The sequence below is a fragment of the Sebastes fasciatus genome, chromosome 1 (genome assembly GCF_043250625.1).
Source record: "Sebastes fasciatus isolate fSebFas1 chromosome 1, fSebFas1.pri, whole genome shotgun sequence".
Taxonomy (NCBI): domain Eukaryota; kingdom Metazoa; phylum Chordata; class Actinopteri; order Perciformes; family Sebastidae; genus Sebastes; species Sebastes fasciatus.
Window position 1 is genome coordinate 30,608,019 of NC_133795.1, and position 14,063 is coordinate 30,622,081.

General features: G+C 42.5%; 1 protein-coding gene across 1 annotated transcript in view; it reads left to right on the forward strand.

Annotated features, from left to right (window-relative positions):
* gli1 (GLI family zinc finger 1) overlaps nucleotides 1-14,063 on the forward strand; it is a 62,655-nt gene that overhangs the window by 25,273 nt on the left and 23,319 nt on the right. The window lies entirely within an intron of this gene.

The window sequence follows — 14,063 nt, forward strand, 5'->3', positions numbered from 1 at the left end:
CACAATGGTCAAGAGTTCTCAGAGTCTTTCGGTTAATGAACTTGTTCCATAAGTTATTTGCACTTATGGCTGACATCACCATAAAAAATGTCCCTTGTAAATGTCTTCAGCTGGTCAGACTGGGACAAATGTGCCGGCTGACCGCCTGTGGCCTGCGGGAAGAAAATGAGGAAGGACTGTGGGACTGTGAAAAAAAAATATCCTAAGTGTCACCGTTTGGCTTGTCAGGCAGTTTACACATGTTTGCTGCGGTGGCGTTTAGCTTGAACTCTTGGCACTTGTTCTGTGATTACTTCCTGTAATTTCCTTTACTTACTTATTTCAGTGGATATCATGCTCCTCCTACGACAATTACTCTCACTTTCTCAAGTTGCATTAATGCACTTTGCCAAATCCTTCTTGTTAAGAGCGTCTGCTAATAAGTAAATGTGTGAAATGTGAATGACAACAGTGTCCCTGGCTTGCACTGTCCCTCGGGATAAGCCACCACAATGGGAGCACAACACTAGAGCCCTTGTGCAAACAAAGTGTTCTTGAATGAAGGAGGCATTTAAAAATGATCGCTCTCCACAAACAGAATGCGACCCTCCTCTCTCGGTCCTGTTGTCCCCCTCCTCCTCCTCTTCCTCCTCCCTTAACTCCCTCTTTTTGTCATTCTCGCCTTCTTTCGCTCCCTCTCTCCCCGTGTCTGTTAAACACATTTGGCCTGTGCTAAACCTGGAGTGACAAATACTCCCTTCCTCTCGTCATCAAAGGGCTCTATCTGTGTCCTTGTTTTCTCAGAGCGTTTGAGGGGGCCGATCACTGGAGGAGTGGTAAGAGGAGAAGGTGCTGCCGTGCTGGATATAAGTTGGAAACAGGGAACGAGTGGCTACGACTGGGCAATGAGAGGGACAAAAAATGAGGGGGGACTGAGATCGGAGATGGAGAGTGGAGTGATTAAAATTCATCCCACGGTGCAAACAAAAGCAGGAATGAAAAAGCGGGAGAATGCAGCAGAGAGGAGAGAGTGAGTGTTGGGGGGGTAAGAAAGATTTGGGGTGAAAAGAAGATTGTAAGCCTCAGCAGATCCCTGAACAGCCCCCCTCCTCTAAATGACTGCCTTTGACTCACAGCACAATTATCCTCTGAGACAACGGAAAACAAGAGAAGAAGAGGAGTGAGGGTGAAGAGGAGTAGGAGATAGATAGATGAAGAGCAAGAGGGAGAGAAGGAGAGAGAACATTAATTATTCGGCAGGCTTTTCCTCCCAAGATTTGCAGAGGCAGGCTGAACAGGGGGTCAACAATTGACTCAATTACAAGACAAACTCTCCAAGGGCCCTACACCGCCACTCACTGCGGACCCTGCAGCTCTCGGGCAGGCTGTTGGTTTTTTTTCTCCCCTTCTTTTCTTTGCCGGTAAATGTTTGCCCCTCTTCAGGTGCCCCTGGCAGACGCAGGAACTCCAGCCCTCGGCTAGACTTTAACCTTTTCAGCCACTGAATGAAGAGCTAGAGGGAGAGAGGGAGCGAGGGAGTGAAGAGGCAGAAGAAGGGCTAGAAGCTTTCTCTTTGTCAGGCTTTATAGCTGGTAATGAATAAGAAACGGTGACCCAAGAGGACAGGGTTTCTTTTCCAAATCGCACAGGTGGAATTTTTTCTCTTTCATTCTAGTCGGCCTCGAGCAACATGGATACAACTCTTACAGACGCTGAGGAAATTAAAAGAAATTGAATTATCGGTCCAAAATTCACAAGAGATTTTACATGAAACATATTATTATATCAGCCTTTGTCTCTGTGTAATGTTACTTGAGGTGTTTTACAGGTGTGTTGCAGTCAAACCCTGTAATTTTTTTTAGTGTTTGAATATAATCGAATACTTGATACATTTCCAAAATGATTCATCATGCTTAATAAACTTAAAATTGTATTATTCTATCAAAACATTTGTTTTAAGACACATGAGATATTAGGGCTGGGACGATACACCCATCTCCCGATTCAATTGTCATCGTATTGCGATGTTCAAGTATTGTGATTCTACAAGTATATATTACTACAAGCGTTAACTTTTTTAACACTAGACCATGGGAAAAAGTTGAATCATACACTTCTAGAGACTTTTACTGTGGAAAATATCTTAATTAATACAGTAAAATGTTAGATTTTCAGCGTGTATGTAGTCAGAGATGTCCTGAAGTCAAATATATCAGTCATTGTCAGGGATTATTTATTAATACATTTCCCTCACAAATTAGTGGTGATCAATGTGTGAAACCAAAAGTGTTTCTATACTTTACTGTATGTGTAGTGTTTACCATGTTGGATTTAACATGTGAGGGTGCAGGTCGTATCCACACAGACTCTCCGCCGTTTTCTGCTTTGTCGTTTCGTCTCATTGCGGTTTGTTTTGGTGACGGATACGGAACGGATATGACGTCACATTACTCAGACTACAACAATAAAAGTGGTAACTTCCTTTTACCTCCGCATAGACTCAAATGAAGCAAATATATTGATTCTGGTATTAAAAAAATAGATTTCAACATCGTAAAAAAAATCGCGATACATAGGTGAATACATTTTTTTCCCCACCCCTATAAGATAATATGCAGATAAATGCACTGTAATTATTATTGTCCTAAATAAAATCATCATCAAATTAAGAGAAAATAATAGAAAAATATACTTTAAAGTGGTTCTCCAGTGATTTAAAATCAGGGCACTCACAAGAGACAGATAAAAAAGGTTAAATTCGAACCACTAGAAGTCGACATACAGTATACTGACTTTTTAGTTTTGGGTCATGCTCCAAAAACACTGGATCCTACATTTCCCATAATGCAACTCAGTAGCCTCCTTCCATAGACCCTCCCTGCCTCCTAAACGTGCACTTCTTTCAAACTCCACACCTCCAGTTTGTAACTCAAGGATGTTAAAAATGTGAAGTCTCAAGCCGAGATAACCCTGATGACATCATCCACATTATAATATTATCATTAATATGTTGGGCCAAATTACATCATATACTTTTTCTTACCTCCTAAAAGGTTTTATAGATACAACACCTGTGTTTTTTGTTTGCAGCGACACTGTGAACAAATGAGAACTTCTGGGAGAGTTCACTATTGTTCCTGGTGACCCTGCATTGATAAGGTCGGACAATACAGTGAGGAATGAGATTTCAACAATAGGTCTCCAGTCCCTCTCTCCTCGGTCAAAAGGACTGCTCAAGCATAGTGCCGCTCAACGCTGCTCGCTCTCTCTCTCTCTCTCTCCCTCTTTTTTTCTGTTTCTCTTCTTCCATCAAATCGCTTTTTCTTCACTTGTTTCTCTTTGTCACAATCGTTTTCTCGACCTCTCTGTCTTTCTCTCTCTTTCTGTCCCTTCTGATTCACCCCATCATCCCTCCTTTGTAAAGGAGAAAGGAGAGCATGAATACCACACACACACAGACTGTGAGTCGCCCGCTGCACAGCAACATTACTGCCGCCAGATTTTTTCCATCTCAAGTGAATCACTCTACCTCCTTTTTTTCTCTCTCTACAGGAAACAGTGGTAAAAGTGGACTCTCCTTGCCTCCCTTTTATCTTCAATTTCCCCTACGTCAAGCATAAAAGCTATGCTTTTATTCAGTTTACGTAATGAGTACGTCAGAATATTATGCATACATGGGTCCTTAGGCCGGGTCCGTGTGAACATTTCTTAAGATCATTTTTATCTTGAGTGTCGACTCATTACCAGTGAAAGAACCTGTTTATAATTATAATGATACTATAAAGGTCAAGATGTATTCGAAATTTTCCTCAAAATAATTAAATTTACATAAAACAAGACAACCATAAGTCCTAAGTCAATCCTGTCTACTACAACATTACGTTGCCAAACAACTAAACTGCATTCTTGCAGTTTTAAACATGAGGTTAGCGTTGTAAATTGAAAACTCAACTAAAATGCAACAAAACTACTTGGTTAGGTTTAGTAAAAAAATCATGGTTTGGCTTGAAATAAGTATGTTTGTTACGTTATTTAAGTTACAGACGTATATTAAAATAAATCATTGTTGACTTTGGGTTTCACACGGGACATTAACAGAGGTCTCCTCGGTGAAAGTCCTGTTCTTCTTGACATGTCCACGCTGATCTACTACCTGTGCAGACTTCAGCGGACTATGATTAGAAAAGTTTTTGTGATACGTAAAAAACAAATCCTGGAGAAAATACGTTTACCTCGAAACGTCATTCACAATGCATTTTCGTTGTATAGGAACGTAATTTTTAGGAGACAGGGCTGCCTAAGCAGACATTCATGAGAAGTTGTTGCCTCAAATACGATTTACTGAACACCTTAAAGTTTATTATATAGTTTAACATCCAGACAGTTTTGTTTGGAAAAGTGTGCTTGAGTAGACTGTGAATGTGGCTGTGATGTAGATATATGACTCCACAAAAGATGAAATCGCATCAACTTATATTATATTTCTGTGCGGTGGAGGCCATGACAGTAAATGTTGAGAGAGAGGGAGGGGGTGATATGTAACAAAAGTTCCCAGCTGGATTCAAACTGGAGAGGGTCTGGTTACGTGGTGCGAGTGAAGTCACTTTATGACCAGTGGCTAATGTAAGCTAACTTTAGTTTACCATTGTTCTGTTAGTGAGTCAGCTGGCTGACTTTAGGAGACTACATTTGCTATTGTTAACACTGTGTTTCAGCGCGTCACAGATAAATGTTTAAATGATTTTACTACTAGAGTCAAACAAGCAACAGCCGAACACAAAGTTCCTTACATGAGCACATGTTTGTTTCCTGCTTTTGGTCCCGTTCCGCTGTTAGTTATTCAAATCATATTCATAAAGATGATTGTATGAGTTTGATGCTGCAAAATACCCTCACTTCTGTATTCTGCAACTCCGATATGTCAGGTCTTTCAGAAAAATCTGATCGACATGAATGAATCAATGACATGACATTAACACAGCATTAAGTAATAGAGTGACTGACTCGAGAGAAAGTTGGGAAATGCTGTTGCTGTTTAGCAAACGTTACGTAGTCTAAAAACTTAAAACTCGTATCAGTGGATTTAATTTTTATTGCTAAATTGTCATATTGTAGTAGTCTAGTAGTTTTCTTTTCAAATGGGATTCGGCACATTATCCGATACCGAATAAGTGATGGAAGCTTCGGGGATTAATCCAAATAAAATTGTCTCGCCCAGAGGGACTGTGAGCAGGACAGACACAAGGTGTGTGTGTGTGTGTGTGTGTGTGTGTGTGTGTGTGTGTGTTTGCGTTTGCATGTCTTTAGTGAGCCATTCACAAAGCTGCTGACGTAAATCGTGCCCTTCTTATTGTGTTTGTCACATCAGGTCCCTGGGTCATCGAGGCCGTCAGCCACCCTCTCAATTCCCTGTGTGTGTGTGTGTCACCGTTTGTATGCGTGTGTGTATATGTGTGTGTGTGTGTGTGCATGCGCATCTCTTTTCAGTGTATGTGAGGCAGTTTATGTGTAAGTAAGTGAGCCTCGTGTACAGTTTGCCTTTATATGCTAGAGTCTGTGTATCGGATAGAGGGAGTGTTTATGTGTGTGTGTGTGTGTGTGTGCGTGCGTGCTCCCTGCGCATCACTGAGCACTGCATGGAGATACTGACTGGAATTTAGGGCTGAGACACAGTGAAAGGGAGCCCCTTCCTCATGCATGAGATAGGATCAGTGTTTACATGCACAAATAGCAGAATGCTTCTGTGATTGCAAAACAACTCCTACACTTTTCTAATGTAAACGGCACATTTAAACATCTTTATCTGGCCAGGCGTTGGCTGAATGCTAATAAAAACCAGTAACAGTGATCAACATTGATTGTGTGTGGACAGGGATGCTTTGAAAACTCGTTACGCTTAGTGAAATTGACCAACAATTACCATCGGTTGTTGCCTGTCGTGACCAAGTTTAGCGGTGTCTAATCTCTGACTTTCAGAAATCTAGCAGATATTTTAGTGCATTCTCTGTACTGCACCATTTGTTGGCAGTTTTCTGTGGTCTGTACTAAGTGTTTGTGGGTCGGCTTTGTGTGGAAAGTGTTTCAGTGCACACCTTTGTTTTTATCTGTTCCTCCCCCTGCATCCGACATCACTGGTTCCATGGCTGAGACATGCAAGTTGACAGCGCCCTGTGAAAAAGGGGAAATACTATGAACCATTTGAGATGTGATGCACTGGTTCCAGCCTAAAAAAAAATGTTTGTACTAGTAGATAACTCCGTCTGTGTCTGGCACTCATTCTTACACTTCACACTTCACAGTATGTTAAATGTACCCTGTTGTGTTTTCACTGTAAACAAACAATTTTGTTTAAATTTAACATTTCTCAGCAGAAAACATGTCGAATGTATTACATGAAAACTTTGCAAAGAGTTTTCAATGCCTTGAAACATTCTGGTTTGTTTGTTTTTCTTCTACTCTATTGTTGTCATATTGCTACCTTTTACCCACCACATGGGGATGTGGATGATGTGGAGTAAAACCTCGTACCAGCTTTGCATTTATACTTTGGATAAAACTCATTATTAACCTTTACTCTGAATACACACCACAAAGACTTAAGGGTATCTAATACAGCCCCTTTCACACAGAGATTCCGCAATACTACCGCAAAGAAGATTCACCATTACGCCGGCTGTGCTTTTTCAAACTGACCGAAAACTGGCATCGCGGGAGCAAAAGGGGCGTGACGTTAAACACAACTCTGTTCTCGGATTCCGTCTCCGTACCTTTCATACAGAACAGCGAGGCGGAATAACAGCGCAACATTCCCGCCTTGAACAGGCTGTGTGAAAGGGGCTTATGATTTCAGTACCTGATTTCATCTCAGCTAGGGATGCTAATTTAGAATTTTTTTTTAACCGATAACCGACCCACGTTAACCGATTATTAACGGTTAACCAACAATATTAGTGCGTCGCATGCAGCGGTGCGCCAGCTGCAGTGAATGCGCAAAACAGACAACTGAGTCCCCAGTTCACCCGTCCGAGAGAGTTACCGTAGCAGCCACGGTGCTGCGTGTATTGTTGAGGAAACATGCATCCTCCGCACCATTTAGTTTAGCTGCAGGGTTGTCAGCAGTGTGTCTGCCTGGCCTAACATTACTCTGTCTGCCCGGTGTCACGTTAGCAAGTGTCCGACAGACCGTGTCTGTTTGGTTTGTACGACGTTCGGAGATGTAACGTTAGCGTTGCTGGTGGCTTTTGCTCGCCGTTATCACACATACGGTCTGTCAGCGCGGCGTAGCATTAGCGAGTGTCCGACAGGCCATGTGTGTGGGGGAGGTTGTTGGTGGCGTTACAGCTGTGAACGTATCAGTGCAGAGTGTGAAGTGTTTATTTGTCGGTGAATAAATGCTGCCACTCCTCTGCTCAAGATCCCGAGCCAACTTCCTGTATGTTGCAACGCCAGCTCAGACTCTCTTAAGGTGGGCTGTTAAGGTGGACCAACTTTTCTCCTTAAAGTGACGAGCCGCTCCTCTGAGTTTTGCTCACCTTTTTAACATTTTTTTAATATTTCTTTTTACCGGTAGTATTAATCAGTAAAATGTCTTAATGTCGGTTAACAGTTAAACGGTTAATTATTAACATCCCTAATCTCAGCTAAATTTGACCACTCAGCCAATTTGGCCACTTGCAACACTCTGAGGGGCATTACCTGATAACAAACAACTACTTTCCCCCAGTGTCAGGTTCATAACAATTTAATCTTTTTAAACGATTAGACAAAGGCCCACTGATTTGGATCAAACGTGTTTGATAAAATCAACGTGACCAATAATGTGTCGGAGTCAGAGATTGGATCTCAAACCTTCATTAGCCAATCAGAGCCTAGCGTCTAGACCTGCCGCAAAGACAGAATGTCAAATGTTGTTTGAGTTATTCATAACATTTACGAACGATGATATTTTTCATGATGCTTACTGATCCGACAAACACCAACCTGCACAAACAAAAGGTCCTGCAAACACTGGCAAACTGCACCAACGCTCACCAACAGTTCACTCATTCAGCTCTTTTACACGGACAGATTATGTTGTCCATCCTTTTGTTTTTATGTGAATGTCTGCTAGTCGAGTGCACAAAACGCGGTAGAAGACTTCTGCAACAAGTGGCTGCTCAAAAGAATCCAAAGACAAGTTTGAGTGACAGTTCTGAGGTCAGTCTTGAGTAATGTGCGGTGCTCGAATGAGATACAATAAGCAGTTTTGTCACTTATTGTATTCTCATTTCGAGCTCATTCTTTCTGTGTGGGGTCTCCCGCAACTACAAATTAAAACATCTTGTACAATGTGTTCCCAACTTAAGGGGTTGATTTCACAATTGATTTGAATGAGCTGCAGTTCAGATCGTTGAAATTCCTCATATGTTTTTTATTTCACAAGTTTGTGCATCTGTTTATTCGAGAGAAAAACCTAAAATGTGGTTATAAGAAGTTTTATTTGTCTGTGTGAATGTGTGCAAGCCTCAGTTTGTGCTATGTGTGTGTGTGTGTGTGGTTTAAGCTCCTCACCCCATTCCAATTCACAACCAGCTGATTAGCTCATTTGTTGCCTTTTAGTTATGTTAATGCCACTTAATTACAGCCCTGGTGGGAACTCAACACGCACGCACGCACACACACACTAAGATCACCTTGCCTGTGTGGATGTGTAATTTGTGACCAAGAGACATACTGTTGCATGATCATCTTCCTCTCTTTCTCTCTCTCTCTCTAGTATGCATATTTCTATTCCTTACTGTAATAATCAGCTCGTAGATATCATGGCTGCTGCTTGGCGCAACCGTCGGCAGCTTGGCGTCAGTCGGTCCTGGGATCTCAAAGATGTAACTCTGCGTGTGTACGTGCATGGGTGTGTGTTTATGTGTGTGTGCGTTGTTTGTTTAGTTTGTGGACTCCATTGGACAGCCATGACTCGTCTCTTCCTGACAGCCTATGATCCTGTACCCGGCCAAGCCTTTCATTCGTTCAGGGAAAGTGTGTGTATGCGTTTGTGTGTGTGCGGGGGCGCTTTTTCCCGTGTGTGTGTGTGTGCGTGTGTGTGTGTGTGTCCCTGAGTCACATGCTAAGCCCCAAACACCAGCTCAGGGATCCCAGCCAATTAAAAGCTAACGCAGGCCCGGATGCCTTTGCCCCTACCAACATCTGGGTATTAAACTGAACGCCTGCGATATATTAGTTATGAAGTCAGCAGCTCTGAGAGGGACCACACAGGAGAAGTGCACATTATATATATATATATATGTGTCTATGTGATCCAAATAGCTGCTCTGTATTTTGTTGTAAATTGATGAGGTTTGTTTAAAAAAATGGCATGCAGAAAGAAATAGAGGATCATCACTTTCATCCCTACTGTTTTGCATGAACAGATTGCAGCAGTCATCAGTTCTCATATGATTTATAGTTCGCTGCAGATTCCCAACGGGCAAACGAGAGGGAGATGAGTTGTGGTCTGAGACAAATATGAGCACAGGAGGAAAGTATGTGATGTGTCGCATGTTAAAGTTTTTGTAAACCAGCAATTGTAAAACTGTAGAGAGGTTTTCCTTTGGCTCTTTAGGAAGGTGAGAGGAGTTGACAATTGGGAGCAAACACGTGGGAATAGAAGGAGGTAGGAGGGAGAAGAGGCAAGTTGAGGGGAAGCACAAGTGTGAAAGTGATGATATAACGCCGTATAACACGATGACCCTTATCAAGGTTGCACACACAAACACAGACAACTGTGAGCTGCTGAAGACGAGTCTCCACGTGTGTGTTCAGTGTCTGTATATAACGATGGCCGACGCGTCTCCACTTCCTCACGCTGTACAGAAGTGAAGCCATAATATCCCGGATACAGGAGCTGCCATCCTGAGATTTTGACGTCATTTGGAGCCAGAGTCTGTGCACTAGTGATCGGGCGGTGGAGCCGCGGTATCGAGGTCCCGCCCACACATCTGCCCGAATTAATCACGAGCCGAGCACGGCCGCAGCTTGTTAACATGAGCTACCTAACTGCTACGTTAGCACAATGGTAGCTGTTTGGCTAGAAAGACAAAACAACTAACCGTAATATCTCTATAACTACATTTATGATCAAATTGGCAAATGTTCTATTCGCAGACTCGTGGCGGTTATGGAAAGTTAAAGTTACATCTCCTCTCGTACAATTGAACACTTGAACATACATCAGCGTGATAAGAACTACCTTAAATGAAAAATTACAATTTATTTGATGTACTTTGTACTTTTCAGTTTGGCCCATGTCCCATCCGCTAACATGGAGGGGGCGGGATTTATGACCTTTACTGCAGCCAGCCACCAGGGGGCGATTTAAGATGTTTTGGCTTCACTTTTGGGGAGCTGTCATGTCGTCCATCTTTATATACAGTCTATGGTCCACACACATATTTACTTTATAGCTAACATCTGCTCTTACAGTATGGTGACCGAAAGCGTTTTTTGAACATTAAATCATGTAAATTTGTTCTAGTACAAACAAGAAATACAAGTATGTACCTGAAAATGAGAATAATAGGTCCTCTTTAATCTAATTTCTCCTGTTTAAATAAAGAAACCTTGAACAATGGCTGCTTGTGTTACAGGATTTCACAGTTGCTTTGGCCCAATTTTCACAACATTTTTCAACTTTCAAAACTATTACCGTAAGACATTTAACACTGATTTATTGAGTGACATATTTTCTTACAAGAAGAAATAAAGATATTTCCCCAAGGTACTTAAAAGTATAATTTTAGTATGTAAATAAAATTGCATTCTATATATGGGTTGGGAGATCCACTGAGAACCCAGTATTTGATAGTGTAAGAAGGAGTTACAATGGGAGGAGCAGGTTTTTAGTCTGTCTGTTAAAATGCCATTCATCTGTCTTCTCCATCAGGCAATAACCATATGTTAACCTGCCTGTCATTGCATTTACAGTATCTGTCTTTCTGAGGCTCTAGTACAGCATCCTCCCTTTCTGAAACATAAAGCCCAGTGATGAAAAATTTGCGCTCAACAAATTCCACGCGTCTTTGTCTTGATTAATCCAACCCAGTCGATTTGATGGTAGTGGTAGTCTTGTTTCCTCTCTGTGAGAGGCGCTCAGAGCTGTGGTCACTGTGTGTGTCTGGTGGCCTGCAGGCCTTGTCTGCTGCTGCTGTCGTCGTTTGGCGGAGCTGCGCGGCGGTTTCTCCCACACACCGAATACTAACACACTCATAAACACATCGCCGTAGTGCACTCTCTGTCTAAGTCTCTCTCTCTCTTTGTCTGTCTCGCTCTCAGCCACACACATGGGTAACCGCCCCCACACTCTCTCCCCCCTCCGTCCCCCGGAGCCCTCTCTTTCCTCTGTCTCTTTTTCCTCACGAGTTTTCCACCTCCTCTCTCTCCTCCCTCACTTCCAGCTGTGTTATACAGCTAAGGAATATAAGTAGCAGCAGGCCGGCTATAAATATCGCCTGCCCACCCAAGACTGTTAGGATTATTATTTTTCGTATAATCACTGCGGTCTCGCTATAAACCGAACAGATTATTATCTGGTTTTTGTCCCTGTTTCGATGTGTAACAGCCATCTCCAGTGAATTTCTGCTGAGGACATTTTTGCTGGTGATTGACTGGTAAAGATTTACAAATAGGCCTTTGACAATAATGCCTCAGCAGTGATGAGTAGAGTGGACAAAAACCAGCAGGAAAAATGACGTAGAGGTACAGAAAGGATGGGAGGAAAAGAGCAACAAGTAGTTGGGTGACATTCAGGAGTGCCGGTGAAGGTGAAGAGGAGTGCTTAGCTGGATTTACAATGACAAAGCTCCGTTCTTTTTTTCTTGAAAATGGGGGTTGGGCGCCTCGTTGTTTATAGATGGAGCGTTTTCTACACGCCGCCTCAGCCCTACAGCTGGGAGCCAGCTGTGTGAATCAACCTCTCCTCATCTGCTTTATCCATCCATCCCTCTCGCCCTTTTTTCCTCCCCCTGTTTCCTCCGCTTCTCCTCCTTAAAAGGAGTTCAAAGAAATATTTGTGGTCGGGGCATTACCTACCTGATACACAGACATGCAGACGTAGTAGAAGAAGAAGAAGAGGAGGGGAAGACAAGACAAGAGTTTGATGTTACTTAGTAGACAGAGCGGGAGGGAGGAAGGTGTGGGGTGTGGGGTGGGGAGAGAAAGGCTGGAGGTAAGGAGAGAGGAGGGAGGAGAGGAGAGGGAGCGGGGTACAGGAAACCACAGGTATGTGCAGGATGGCGGGTGGGTGGCCTGGAGAGAGAGGACAGAGAAAAAGTGGGATTGTGGAGGAGTGAAGGAACAGCAACTTATGGGGAGGACTACAGAGGAAGGAAACACTCTCACATGCGTCGGTAGCCCCACGTCTGTCCTCTTGATAGAGTTGTAGGTACAAATCCCTGAACTGACAAATGTTAAACATCTAACTGCCTTTGAGAAGCTGCTCAGCGGCCAGCGGTACAACACTGTGCTTGTGCAGGCAAATGAAAACAAGGAGAGGTGAACCGCTCCTAATCTTAAAACAAACACTATCAAGTCACTGACGGATCAGGCCAACAGTTACAAAGGTGGTAAAACAGTAATCTTGAGTGTGCAGTAAAGGCGGCGTGTTGCTCTACAACGCAGCTGGAGTAAATTACGGTACTTTTTGCTCCAAAGTTGGTTCTTTTTGTCAGTGTATTTAGCTTGCACCGTACCTTCTTTGATCTTGTCCTCACCCTCAACGGTTGTACAGGACGTACATAACCTTCTTTTCCTCTGCAACTGCTGCTCTTAGCATAACTTTTCATCATGCTGAAGGAGAATACGGCTTTCCGCTTGCATAAACTTAAAAAAATAAGTTCTCTAAGGGCTCATCAGGAGCTGTTTTCTGCTCAGTTTGCTGTACTCTTTTCGACTAGTTTAGCTCTGCTCCCGCTTCTACTGTTTGTAGTCGTGTCGAGCTGCCGCTCTCCAGCCCTCTCGTGCCCTGATGTCTGTCATCAGTCACTCCGGCTGTGTAGCAACAAGGGATCAACGTTTCATTCTGCCATTTCGACAAGGTGAGAACCCCAGCAGTGAGACATCAGCACCACAGCTTCCTCAGCCCACAGTTTACAGTACAGGGATATGTGAGGTGTGAATCAGCGCATGGGGGTTGAAACCTGGGCTATGGTGTTGACTGAATTAAACCACAGTGATAGTCTAGTAAACATTAGTTTAGGGCTTCAGGGATTCTTCTTTCCCAAAATAGCTGCCAAAGTTTGTAGTCGTCCCTTTTGAACCCAAGATCACTCCTAGTATTTGTCTCATGTGAGGACAGTTGCTCATTTCAGGTCCTGAGGGGAATTCCTTGACATAAACATTTATCGTATTCTATTATTATTTAGTGATTTAACTTTTTTTAAATTTTCAATCAGATTGCAGGCCCCTGAATTGAATCGGATCAAACCGTGGCAGACTTTGTGATATTGGATATCGGATCGTGATATCGTATCATTGTCCAAAGAATCAATATGGTATCGTATCGTGACGAAACTTGTGATTTACACCCCTAATAAATAACATGGCAGGCAAAAAGTCTGCTGATTTGTTTAATACATTTACGATATGTCCCTCCTATATGAGACTATATACAATATTATATCTACAGGGCTAGGTGATAAGGATGGAATGGATATCACTATTTTAATAAGAATATTTTTTCTGAGATTGTTGTCAACAAATAAGTATGTTTGCAAAATAAATTAAAAAAATAGCCAAAAGCTTTACATTAGACCAAACTCTTCAAATGTGTCAAACAAATCCTTCATTAATTAATTTAGTCAGTTTTTAATCACAGTTTTCTCCAGAAAATATTGAATTACTGCACAATGTCCGCACTAGATTTATGGGAAATGCAACATTTCGGTCAGGGACCGTCTTCATGCAAAGACTCATGGTTGAAACATTGCATTTTCAATAAACTCAGTGCAGTGTGTGCAGAAATTCAATACTTTTTTGTTGCACAATTAAATTTTCCTACTCACCTGTCTACTGGATGTGCAATGAACAATGCCAGATTACAGTTTTGCTTTGGT